Source organism: Micromys minutus, assembly GCF_963924665.1.
Source record: "Micromys minutus genome assembly, chromosome: 29".
In the NCBI taxonomy this organism is placed as follows: domain Eukaryota; kingdom Metazoa; phylum Chordata; class Mammalia; order Rodentia; family Muridae; genus Micromys; species Micromys minutus.
Window position 1 is genome coordinate 18401137 of NC_137964.1, and position 12569 is coordinate 18413705.

A 12569-nucleotide genomic window follows, 5' to 3' on the forward strand; every position below is an offset into this window, starting at 1 on the left:
ATCCTTTAAGAAAATGAGTTTTTTAGGATACCAGATGAGTAGTTTTCCACCTTGCTCCGATCCAAAGTGTGGTCTTTATTGGGAATGCAGCAAATGCAATAGCCTCTGATTTAGGAGTCAGAATAAAATCTAGTTGGGTTGACCATCCACCAGCCATCTGTCATCAACCTTCCTCATAGTATGGTACTATACTTTAGACAGTGCATCTGTTTCTAAAATGCTATCATCTTGCAAGAAACCAGTAACACTCATCTTTATGTTTCTACCTCAAACAATGCATACGTTTCAAAAAATTTTATCATCTTCTAAGGAAAGAACCAACCATTCCAATCTTGCTTTGATTATGTATTTACACATTTCTACTGTGGTTTGAATGTGGTCTCTCTGTGAACACATGCATGCACACACACAAACATACAGACACACACACACAAACACATACTCAGATACACACACACACACACACACACACAGACACACACATAATCCCTCCAACTGAGATGTTGTGTTGGAAGCCTTGTGCTCAGTTTTACCGTGTTGAGGTAGGAAAACTTTTAGAAGTGGGACCTGGGGCTAGGGAGATTGTTCCATGGTTCAGAATACTTTCTGTTGTTTCAGATTTTGGTTTCCAACATGCATGTTGGGCAGCTCGAAACTGCCTTTAACTCTAGCTAAAGGGGATATAACTCCTCCTTCTGGTCTGAGGATACCTGCATGCATGTGGTGAGCATACATATATTCAGGACCGCATATGTACATAGATAATAAAAACGATTATATTTATATTTATATAAATAAATATAATATATATTATATATATATATTTTATATATATAAAAACTCTCTATATAAAGATGAGACCTGGTAGCTAGTTAGATCAACAAAGGTATAACTACTGTAGGGAACCTCAGTTCCAAGAGAGATCTTAGTTCTCCCCCCCCCGTGTGTGTGTATGTGTGTGTGTGTGTGTGTACACATGCACACAAGTGAGTATGCACCTGTGTCAGTGTGTGTATATGTGTACATATGCACATATACATGAGTGCTCATGCATGTAGTGACCCGAAGTTGATGTCTGCAATCATCCTCCATTGCTTTTCTACCTTGTTTATTGGGACAGGCTCTTTCAGTCAAACTCAGAGCTTGCCAACATGGCTTGTCTAGCTAGCCTGTCTCCCTAGATCTAGATCTCCTGTCTCTGCATTCCAAAGTCAGAATTACAGATGTGTTACCATGCCAACTGACCATTTCCAGGGTTCTGAGGATCTGAACTCTTCTTCAGGCTTATACAGCAAGTGCTTTAACCACCAAGAAATCTTCCCAGCCCCAGGAGCCTAATTGTTGTAAGAGCTTAACCCCGAGTCATTTTCTGACTGCCTGACTTACCACAAGATCTCTGCATGCGGTCCTGCCATTGTGATGGTATACACCCTAAGACCTTCATTAGGACCAAGCAAGAGGCAGTAGCATACTCTTGCCTTTGCAAAACTAGGGTCTGTGCCAGTGTCTCCTCTTTAGAAGGGATTTTACCAAAGTGATAGAAAATGAGCTAATATAGTAGATTCATTATTTTTCTCATTGCTATGACCAAACATCAGGCGGATGATCAAAAGGAAGCATTGGTGTATTTGAGCTCACAGTTCAAAATGGTACAGTCCACCAAGGTAGGAGGAGCTTGAAGCAGCCAATCACATTGCACCAGGAGTCAGAGATGAATGCTGATACCCAGCTCACTTTTTCTTTTTTATTCAGTCTAGGACCCCAGCCCATGAGACCTAAAATGAATCTACCCCCATCAGCTAATGCTCCAGAAGCCTGTATCCTGTGTGATCCTATATCCTGTGGAACTGAAAGAGAAGGTTAACCATCACACCAAGGGTAATTACAGAAGCCCATGACTGAGTTGAACCCACATAACTTTGAAAGTGAATCCTGAACATTCCTCTCCTCTTCCTGACTTTTCAAAGATTTGAGAAGTATGTGCCTTGCTCTAGGAAATTAAATTGAGTGACTAAAACTTGTTGGGAAAAAGCAAGAAGATTTGAGTTGAAAACCCTACATGAGTCAGAGCAACAGATGGGCATTCATATACTGGATGTGTTTTCTGCATTACAGTTTAGTGTCTGATGAGGATGAATTTGACAAAAAGCTGGGCCCAATGTCCGTTTACACTAGATAAATGGGGAGAGTGTTAGCATCCCACCCATGTGCAGGAATGAGGTATGAAGAATGCAGAAGGGAGTAATTCTGATGCAAAGACTGGGGTCCTGTCTAGTTAGGTTTAACTGTCAACTTGACACAGCTTCCAGTCACCTGAAAAGTGAATCTCAGTTGAAGGAGTGACCAGATCTGCCTAGGGGTGGGGGGACATCTGTTGGGGATTGTCTTGATTGTAAATTGATCTGTTGCGGGCGGGGGTGGTACAGACCAGGGTGGGTGGTACCATTCCATGAATAGGTGGCCTTGGGCTGTCCAATAAAGCCAACTGAACCCAAGCCTAAGAGTAAGCCAGGAGGCATCACTCCCCCAAGATTTCTGCCTTGTTCTTGCCATGCATGACTTTGCTTAATGACTGAGGGTGACCTAGAAGTATAAGCCATAGCAACCCTCCATTATCCAAGTGCCTTTTGGTCCGACTGTTTTATCACAGCAACATAATAAAGCCAGAACCGATTCTCTGCCATGGACAGAGATGAATAGTGTTGACATCAAACAGATTCTTTAGGCAGAAAAAAAAAATGAGTCACTACTTCTTGGAAGACTAATCTAAAACATGGAAAGCTGCCTGGGAAATAATTATACAACTTCAACAGATTTCTGCCATTCAGAAGCTAGGCAAAAAGACTGACCAGAGGCTAGGGGAAGGAAACTAAATATACAGATTTCCTAGCTCCATTGTTTAGGTTGAGTCTTACAGTCATTAGAATATATTGTGGAGTGTCACGTGTCTTTAATCCTAGCACTGGGGAGGTAAAGTCAGAGGCAGGGGCAGAGGCAGAGGCTAGCCTGGTCCACAGAGTGAGTTCCAGGACACACCTTCCCCAAAGAACATACTGTGGCTTGTAGACCAAATGTCTCTCAGACTCCCAGAGGCAATGGGTAGAAGTCTTGGTCTTTAGCTTAGCTGGTGGTGCTGTTCAGAAGAACCTGGACCATGAAAATGTTGACTTTACCAGTGGGTTGATCCATTAAGGATTTCATAGCTGGATGGGCTGCTAGGAGGTAGATCCTAATTGGTAGATCACTGGGAGTCTGTCTTTTAATACTCTTCTGTCTCTGTGTCTCGTTGTCTCTCTGTCTCTCTTTGTGTCTATCTCTCTCTCTTCCCCCATCCTGAGGTGAGCAGTTTTCATCTGCCACTTTCTTCTAACTTGACCTCAAGCTCATATAAAAGACTCAGGGGACCATGGACTGAATCCCCTCAGACCCTGAGCTCAGAGAGAGCACCTCCCCAACAACAGTGCCTCCTGACTATTCTGTCCCAGTGATACAATGCTGTCTGACACAGGGTCCTGATGCCTAAACAAACCCAGTCAAGCACCCTTCCATATGTCATCCATATTGTTAGAGTACCCGTCTCTTAAAGTTAAAAAAAAAAATCCACTATAAAACAGGAACATGGTACCAACAGGTATTTCTCTCATGATGGCCAATCCAGCTTCCATACTTTTCTTCAGTTACTTTTAGAATTTAGTGCTATTTTAAGAGACCTATGCACACACTTTCTCATTATTTTTAGCATGTACATTATGCACAGTAGACCCACATTTTAGGATTTCTCTCAGGACCGACTATAGCATAGTGGCCGTGGATGTGACGTAGTCAGTAGGGCCCTCACTCAGCATCACAAAGTCTGGGTTCTTTCTAGCTCAGCACTACATAAATCATGGGTGGTGGGCTGGGCCTATAATATCAGTACCGGGGAGGCAAGGGCAGGAGCTCAAGACAAGGCAGTAGAAACAGGAGGACTTGTAGGACTTTCTGGCTAGCTGGCCTTGTCTTCTTAGTGAGCTTCAGGCCACTGAGAAAACCTGTCTTAAAACACACACACACATGCAAAAACCAAAAACCAAACAAAAAAACAAGGTGGCTGGTGTTCCTGAGGAATAGCAAGAAAGATGGCCCTTTCACTCACTCTCTCTCTCTCTCTCTCTCTCTCTCTCTCTCTCTCTCTCACTCACTCATCCACCAATGCACACATGCTTGCCTGCAAGCATACCCCACACACAAGCAAGCTTGTCCATTTGACCCAGCCTAGAGATTTGTCTGAGTTTCCTGAGAGGAAAAGCCTTGATTGAGGAGTTCCGTGGTCAGACTGGTCTGTGGGCTTGTCTGTAGGGGATGGAGGGAAAGCCCAGCCTGTTGTGGCTGGCAGCCTTCCCTGGGCTGAGGTCCCCAGGCTGTCTCTAAAGCAGTTAACACACAATGAGCCTTTCAAGCAAGTTAGCAAGCAGCACCCACCAAGCTTCCTGTCTCCAGATGCCAGGCTTGAGCTCCTACCCTGACTTCCCTCAATGATGGATTAGGACCCGGAAGGGTGAGCTAAAGCAAACCGTCTCTTCCTGTGAGGAAGTTGCCTTTTGTTCTAGTGTTCTGATTGCAGGAACAGAAACTAGAACACCCTGGGACAAAGATGAGCGTTAGAGATGCTGAGAACAGACATCCCGAGACCCAGTGACGCAGAAGCTTGGGCACGGCCAGGGACTGGTCAAACGTGTGTCTCTCAAAGGCATATGTGTTGAAGGTGTGTTGTGTACTGTCAGAATATTTCCAGGAATAGAGTCCGGTAGGAGGCCCTCTGTTTACTGCAGTAGAGATACAGTCACACTGGGAGATCGCAGGACTCCATTTTCTTCCTTTCTCTCTTTCGTTCGTGTCTATGGGTGTACATTTTGTACCACGACGTAGCCCCACCAGGACTAGCTCATCTTCCCTCAACCACAAAAGTACCAAAAGATATTAGACTAACCTTAGAGGCCATTGAGGTTGGACCCCACCTTTTGTGCCCATTCTCCTGGTGATGCTAAAAAGGTAAACATCGGACTTATTCTTCCTCAGGGTTTAAATTGCTATATTAAAAGGGGTGAAGGTATCTGGACTTCATTGAGGCCCAACAGGACAATGCCACTTCCTACTGGTCAAAAGAATGAGACCGGGCACTGGGCACAGAACTCTACTATTAAGCATATACACACTGCTCTTACAGAGCACTCATGTGAGAAGGTCCGCATCTGCCTGTAACTCCAGCTCCAGGGGATCTGAGCTCTCTTCTGTCCATTGCTGACACTGCACTCAAATGCACACACGTACAAACACACAATTAAAGATAAAAATAAGCATTGACATCTTAGTTCGGATGTCCGTTTCTGTGAAAAGACGCCATGACCAAGGCAGCTTTGATAAGGGGGAACATTTACTGTGACTGGCTTACAGGTTCAGAGGTTCAGTCTATTACCATTCTAGCAGGAAGCAGGGCAGCGTCCAGGCAGGACTGGTGCAGGAGGTGCTGAGGGTTCTACATCTTCATTCAGAGGAAGCCGGGAGCAGGCTATCTCTCACGTGGCTGGGAGGAGGGTCTCAAAGCCCACGCCCACAGTGACATACTTCCTCCAGCAAGGCTACACCTACTCTAACAGGGCCATACCTCTGAATAGTGCCACTCCCTGGGCCAACCATACTCAAATTACCACAATTAGTCTAAAAGAGAATGGTTGTGCATATCTTTAATCTCAGCAATGGGGAGGTAGAGACAGGCAAATCTCTGCGAGTTCATGGCCAGCCTGGTCTACAGAGCAAGTTCCAGGACAGTCAGGGCTGCACAAAAGAGAAACCCTGTCACAATTAATTAATTAATTAATTAATTAATTAATTAAAAAAGAATGAAATCTACCTCTGGTCCTGAGTAGAGACTTTATATTGAAACCATACAAATTACTATATGCTATTGTCTCCTCTCTTAAGAGTCAGTCCAGCTTGGCCTGTCAATCACTCGGCCAAGAGTCCATCCCCAAAAAAAGCTGATTCACCTGAAGTCATGCTTAGAAGAACAATGATCCCCTGACTGAGGATCCCAGAGTCCCCCCTCTACACTTGGAGCATCTTGCAGCTCTGTGGATGCCCAGTTTGTTTTTGTTTTTTGTTTTTTTGAGTTTTTTTTTTGTTTTTTTTTTTTGTTTTTTTTTTTTTTGAGTTATTTAGAAAAGTATGGCTTTTCCTTTTTCTTTCTTTGAAGATTCTCTCTCTCTTTCTCTCTCTCTCTCTCTCTCTCTCTCTCTCTCTCTCTCTGTGTGTGTGTGTGTGTGTGTGTGTACCTACCACATGCTATGTGGGTGTCCACAGAGGCCAGAAAAGGGCATTATGTCTCCTACGGCATGAGCTAAAAGTGGTTGTGAGCAACCCATTGTGGGGGGTGGAAAGCCAACTCTGGTCCTCTATAAAAGCAGCAAGTGCTCTTGACTGCCGAGCCATCACCTCTCCAGCCCTGCTCCCTGCTCCTTCGCTCTTCTTTTCAGATAATAACCAAAGCTTGGTCACGCTTTTCAAAGCACTCCCAGCTCTCCTTCGTTCCCTCTGACTTAGAAAGAGGTGACAAGTTAAATTTTGGGTGTGTTCCCTGAGCTCCCAGTGTGACAGTCTCAACCTAACAACCAGGGGATGGAGCGTAGATATGACAGGTTAATGATATGGATTTGGAAGTCATTTGTGTTAGGTTGACAGGGAAAGGCACCTGAAGGGTGACAACTCCAGAGAAGAGCATGTGGAACATGAAAATATCCGGAGAAGCATTTGGAGGTCATGAAGGTCAAGCAGGTGAGCAGCCTCTTAGAACATTCAGACATGTCTTTGATCAACATCAAGTGTTTCTTAGAATTCCGTATGCTTCTGTTTAAAGTCTACTATGATACTGGTACAGACATGCTTGTTTTCTCTCTGTGGGATTATGTAACAGCCAAGCTAGCCTGCTTGGCGAGATCCAGGCAGTAACCAAAACATAGATGGTTCCTGAAGAGTGACACCTGTCCTTATCCCCCCCCCCTTTGATCTCTAATCCCCCTTGTTTTACAGGCATGGATCAAGAAAGGAGAACCGAGTTCATGTGAAAATAAATCGGATTCGGGTGTGAATGCTGCTCAGCTATTGAAGTGCTTGTCCAGTGTGTAAGGAGTCTTTGGTTTTGTCCCTAGTACCATACAAACAAGGTCTCCTGAAACTGACCTGTAATCCCAGCCCCTGGGATGGTCAGAAGTTCAAGGTCATCCTTGGTTACATAGCAAGTCTGAGGCCAGTCTGGCTTCTGTAGAACCTTCCCTGAAGACCCAGGACTCAGATTTTTATTTTTCAGCTGGATTTAATCTGAAACCACCTTCTTGCAGTCTCTCTCCCTCAGGACCAAAAAGTGTTACATGCAAGTTACCAAGGGAGGGAAGCAATTAAAAGTCCTATCCAGTCGTGACACCTATGAACCACACCAATGACCAGTGTGGCAATAAAGGTTCAAGAGTGGCCCTCACCTGTGGTGGTAACCAACAGCTGCCTGAGTGGCCCACTCAACAGGAGAGGAATCATGCCTGGTACTAGTGACCTAGTCAACTACCCAGAGCAAATGAGGTCACAGATCTTAGAAGAGAATCCATTATTGCCACTTTGCTAGACTAGGGTAATTTTAAAGTACATCCTAAATTTTAACCCTTAAACCTACAGATAAGTGTAGCTACCAGCCCTCATCCAAAAAAAAAAAAAAAAAAAGAGCATCTTTACAGCACATGGAGACCATCACAGAAAACCACAACTGGGCACACTGCAGAGACCAATGGATCATGGGAATTGTAGTCTCAATAGAAAGATCTGTAGCATGGTTCCTGCATCGATGGCTCAAGGAACATCTTAGGAGAGGAGAGTGAAAGACTGTAAGAGCCAAAACGTAAGGAAGCCTGCTGTATGTCTTTCTGTCTGCAAAAACAAGACCTGAGCAATCATACTATCAAAGGGCATGCTTGTGCAAGGGCGGGGGGGAGCTGTCTCATGGAGTCTCACTCTAGACAAAGAACTGCAGACAACCTGTACCTGACCAAAGAGGGAAAATTAACATCTCCCAGGGATAAGCCTTCTGAGTGGTTATATAATACAGAACGGTCAGTTCTGAAACCATATGCACACAAATGACAAAAATGGACCCAGCAGTTGGATTTATGTATTTGTGTGTACGTGTGTGTGTGTGTGTGTGTGTGTGTGAGAGAGAGAGAGAGAGAGAGAGAGATGTATACATAACAATGATAAAGAAAAAGGCTATCAATCTGACATCATGTGGGAAGGAGTTGGGGGAAAACAGGAGGGGCTGGAGGGAAGACAGTGGGGAAGTAATATAATTATATTTTAATTTTAAAATATAAACTAAATCCATTAAAATTTAGACTTACTGTCTGCGCGTCCCCATCATGGAAATGTACTCCATTCCATATATTATTATATGCATGCTTGGACCTATTTTGATATTTTATTTCCTGCTTTCCAGATTTTTCAACTCTTAAGTCTCCCCCCCCTTTTCCCCTTCTCAGATGTATGACTTAACGGGCCATTTCTTCCAATCAAATTCAGAAAAATGGAAGTTGCTTCCTTCTCCTCCCTGGGTGAGAGGAGAAGTTACACACTCACTTCCAGACGTCTCCCCTAATGTGCTTTAGCCATTGGCTTTAACGCCAGAGTTCTTATGGCAGATTTATTTCATTCCAGGAAGCTGAACGTGGTGGTGCTTTCCTTTAATCTGAGCACTCGGGAGACTGAGGCCAACCTGGTCTACATATCAAATTCCAGGGCAGCCAAGGACTACATAATACCACCCTGTGTCAAAACAACACCTCTCACGCCAAAACACAACCCTGTGCCTTTTTTACAGAAAAACACTAGTTCTGCGCTGGATTTGGTGACATAATTGTAACCATGGGCTGCTACACAAGCTATCAAACGAATCCCATCCCCCACTTCCATTTTTTTCTGGGAGTATCCCACCTCTGGGAACATGACTGTGATGACTTCACCTGCTAGAGAAAATTTTTAAATAGCTACTAAATTGAAGCATTTGTGAACGTTCTCTTTTCTGAGAGGTCTTAAAGTTATTTTACATTTTTATTTATAGTTAGTATGTTTGTGTGCACGAATGAACATATGACAGAGCACACATGTGGAGGTCACAGGACAACCTGGGGAAGTTGATTCTCTCCTTTCTAGCATATGGATCCTGGGGATATAACTCAGGTGGCCGGGATTGTTGGCACATACTTTTGTCTCTGGGGCATTCTGCTAGCCCAAGACATTATATATATTACAATACCTTAAAAATAATATTTTGTAAAACTATATGGACATATTACCTGCGTGTTTGTCTGTATACCATGTGCATGTGATGCCTAAACAGGCCAGAAGAGACTGTCAGACTCCCTGGATTTACAAACAACTTCGAACCATCGTATACATTCTGGGAATCAAACCTGGGTCCTCTGGAAGAGCAATTGCTGTGCTTAACCACTGAGCCGTGTCCCCTGCTAATACCATACCTTCCTTCCTCCACTCTCCTGTGACAGACACCTTGGTTTGCTATAACATCGTAAAATTGCCCAGAAGTCCCCAAATGGATACCTGAACGGAGGGTGAGGGTACAGCTCAGTTAGTAACGTGCACTCACTTGCTGCACCCTCCTCCACACACACACGCACACACAGGCACACACTCAAAGAAAGCTAAGTGGAGCTTTTTAGTTCCTTCTGTTTGGGGTTGGGTGACTAAACCAAGTTTCCTTCCTTCAATATCCTTTATCTGTTCTCCAACACCAGCAGGAATTTTTCTCTACCCTTGAGATTAAACACGTGCCTGAGTGTGCACGCTCACACTCGAGCACACGCAAGCGCACACTGTGCCACATTTAGACATATGTTTCTGTAATACTCTTGGCTCTGGTTTGGCCAGGGTTTTTTATTTTTATACCAACACTGTGCTCTGCCTCCTGTGAGCTTCTTGCAGCCATTTGACAACTCCTTTGTTCTGGTTCGATTTTTCCTCTGGAACACAAATTACTCCTAATTAGCTGTCTATCCTGGCCTTCCATGTATTTCATCCCTTCCCCAATAATTTTCATGTCTGTGTTCTGGGCTGTACATTTCTTTCTTGCTATTCGTAGATCACTCTGTTTCTTTCAACTTCTTTTGTTTGTGTGTGTGTGTGTTTGTATGTGTGTGTGTGTGTGTGTGTGTGTGTGTGTGTGTGTGTGTGTGCTGGATCCCTTGGAGCTGAGTGACAGGTTGGTATGCACCACCTAATATATGTGCTAGAAACTGAACTCAAGTTTCTCTGCAGGAACAAAGTTCTTCTTTAGTGTGCCATTTCTTCAGAAATGTGTTTGTGCCTCCCTTCTGTGTCTCCCTTCCTCTCCCCCTTCCTCTCCCCTCCCTCTCCCCCTTTCTCTCCCCCTCCCTCTCCCCTCCCCCTCCCCCTCCCATTCCCCCTTCCCTCTCTCTGTATAGTACCCACACAGGCCAGAAGAGGGCACCAGAGCCCCAGGAGCTAGAGTTACAAATGGCTGTGAGAGTCCCTGAGATGGGTGCCAAGAACAGAACTCAGGTTCTCCAAAAGAACAGTGAGTGGCCTTCACCGTGGAGACATCTTTTGAATCCCTCGTTCTACTTCTGATTAACTGAGTCAAAGACCAAATTTTTTTTTTTTTTTTTTTTTTTTGGCCTTTATTTTGGTTCTGTAGTTTTAGTCTGTTTCTTTTCTTGACCCCAAGTGTCAGGATTTATTGTCTTGTTTTTATGTTTTTCTTTCATATAAATCCTTGGTGGATGCTCATCTGTGTGAGGACGGACACACATGCCCGAAGGCCAGAGAAGGACATCTTTTGTCATGTTCTATCATTTTCTACTTTCTTCCCTCAGGTAGGGTCTCTTACTGAAGCTGGGCAAACCCAGCTATCCTCTGTCCCCACACCCCAACAATACCGAGGTCACAGGTACATATGGCTCTACCCAGCTTTTTACATGGCTGTTGGGGACTTGAACTCATGACTTCATGTCTGCATAGCAAGTGCTGCTATCTTCTGAGCCATCTCTCCAGTCCTCTGTCCTTCCCCCACTGTTAAATCTCAAACAGTTTTCTGTTCATCCTCTTTTCAGATTAAAGTGTAAAGAGATGGGAGTATTCTTCAATATTTCCTTGATTTAATTTAGTTTCTTTTTCATTAACATAGATGGAACCTATTTATTATATTATTATTATTATTATTATTATTATTATTAATTTCTACATGTCTGACTATTTTGCCTGCATGTATGTCTGTGTACCATACAAATGCAGTGCTCAAAAACGCCAGAAAGGGACAGGGGTCCCTTAGGACAGGAGCTACAGATACTCTTTAAGCTGCTCTTAGGGTGCTTGGAGATGAACCTGAGTCCTCTGGAATAGCAGCCAGTGTTCCGAACCATCTCTCCAGCTTTCTTGATTTAATTTTCAAAAGCAAGTAATTCTTTTTCTTTGGGACATAAATGAGACGAGATACACACGCACACTCATATAGGTGGTACCTCTGTGTCTATGGAGACCAGAGGACAACCCTGGGCATCATTCCTTATTCTCACTCACCTTTCTCTTTATAAAGACAGGATCTGGCACCAGCCTAGAACTTGCCAAATAGGCAAGGCTGCTAGCCAGCTAGCTCCAGATATCTTCCTATCTCCAGTCCCAATCTCGTATTAAGTATGCACCACCATGCCCAGTAGCCATGGGAGACTGAACCCAGGGCTTGTATGTGTTAGGCAAGCCTTTTACCAACTGATCTACAGCCGCAACACTAGGTAGTTTGAGAACAGATCTTACTCTGCAGTGAATGCTGGCCTGGAAATCACTCTCAAAGTCCAGACTGGCTTCAAGCTCTTGTTACTTCTCTTTCCTCAGTCTCCGTTATATAGGATTACAGGTTCAAGCACTGTGTCTAGCTTGCAAGCTAATTTTGTCTGTTTATGTGTTGACCTCTGCCAGATGATAAAGAGCCCTTAGAAAATGTGTACCACCTCAAATTCAGTGGCTAGATCCGAGCACGTGGATGCATTATGTGTGTTTGTTGAATAGATAGATGTTAGCCCTTCATTTCTTCTCCCTCCCTTTCCTGCCTATACTCCCTCCCCCCACAAATCTGTTATCAGGAGGCCAGGAAAAGTGTCTTCTGCAAGAAGACTTCCAGTTGAGACTCATAGTGGAAAAGAGAAATTGAACTCCTGTTCCCACTGTGACAGGAGCCTCAGGGGGCCCAGGCCGCACTGAAGTACTGAATTCTCAACAAGATGAAAGCCAGGCCACTAAAAGGACAAAGCCCGAGGCACACCACAGGCTGCCTGTGAGGTCTTCCCCCTCCCAGACTCCCACTGAGACCAGCACTGTAGGGGACCACATCTTCCCAGACCAGATTTTAGGTTAATCCTCTACTCTTCCAACTTTCACAGGTGTGGAATTCATTTCATGGAACAATTTAATTCACCTTGAGGGAGTTGGGGAAAGGGGTCAAATAAGTTCTAGAATATTCTCTA

The 12569-nt window shown here is 44.2% G+C and overlaps 1 protein-coding gene across 1 annotated transcript in view; it reads right to left on the reverse strand.

Moving 5' to 3' along the window:
• Window positions 1-12569, reverse strand: part of CALN1 (calneuron 1) — a gene marked incomplete at both ends in the record, with an annotated part of 419834 nt that overhangs the window by 16144 nt on the left and 391121 nt on the right. The window lies entirely within an intron of this gene.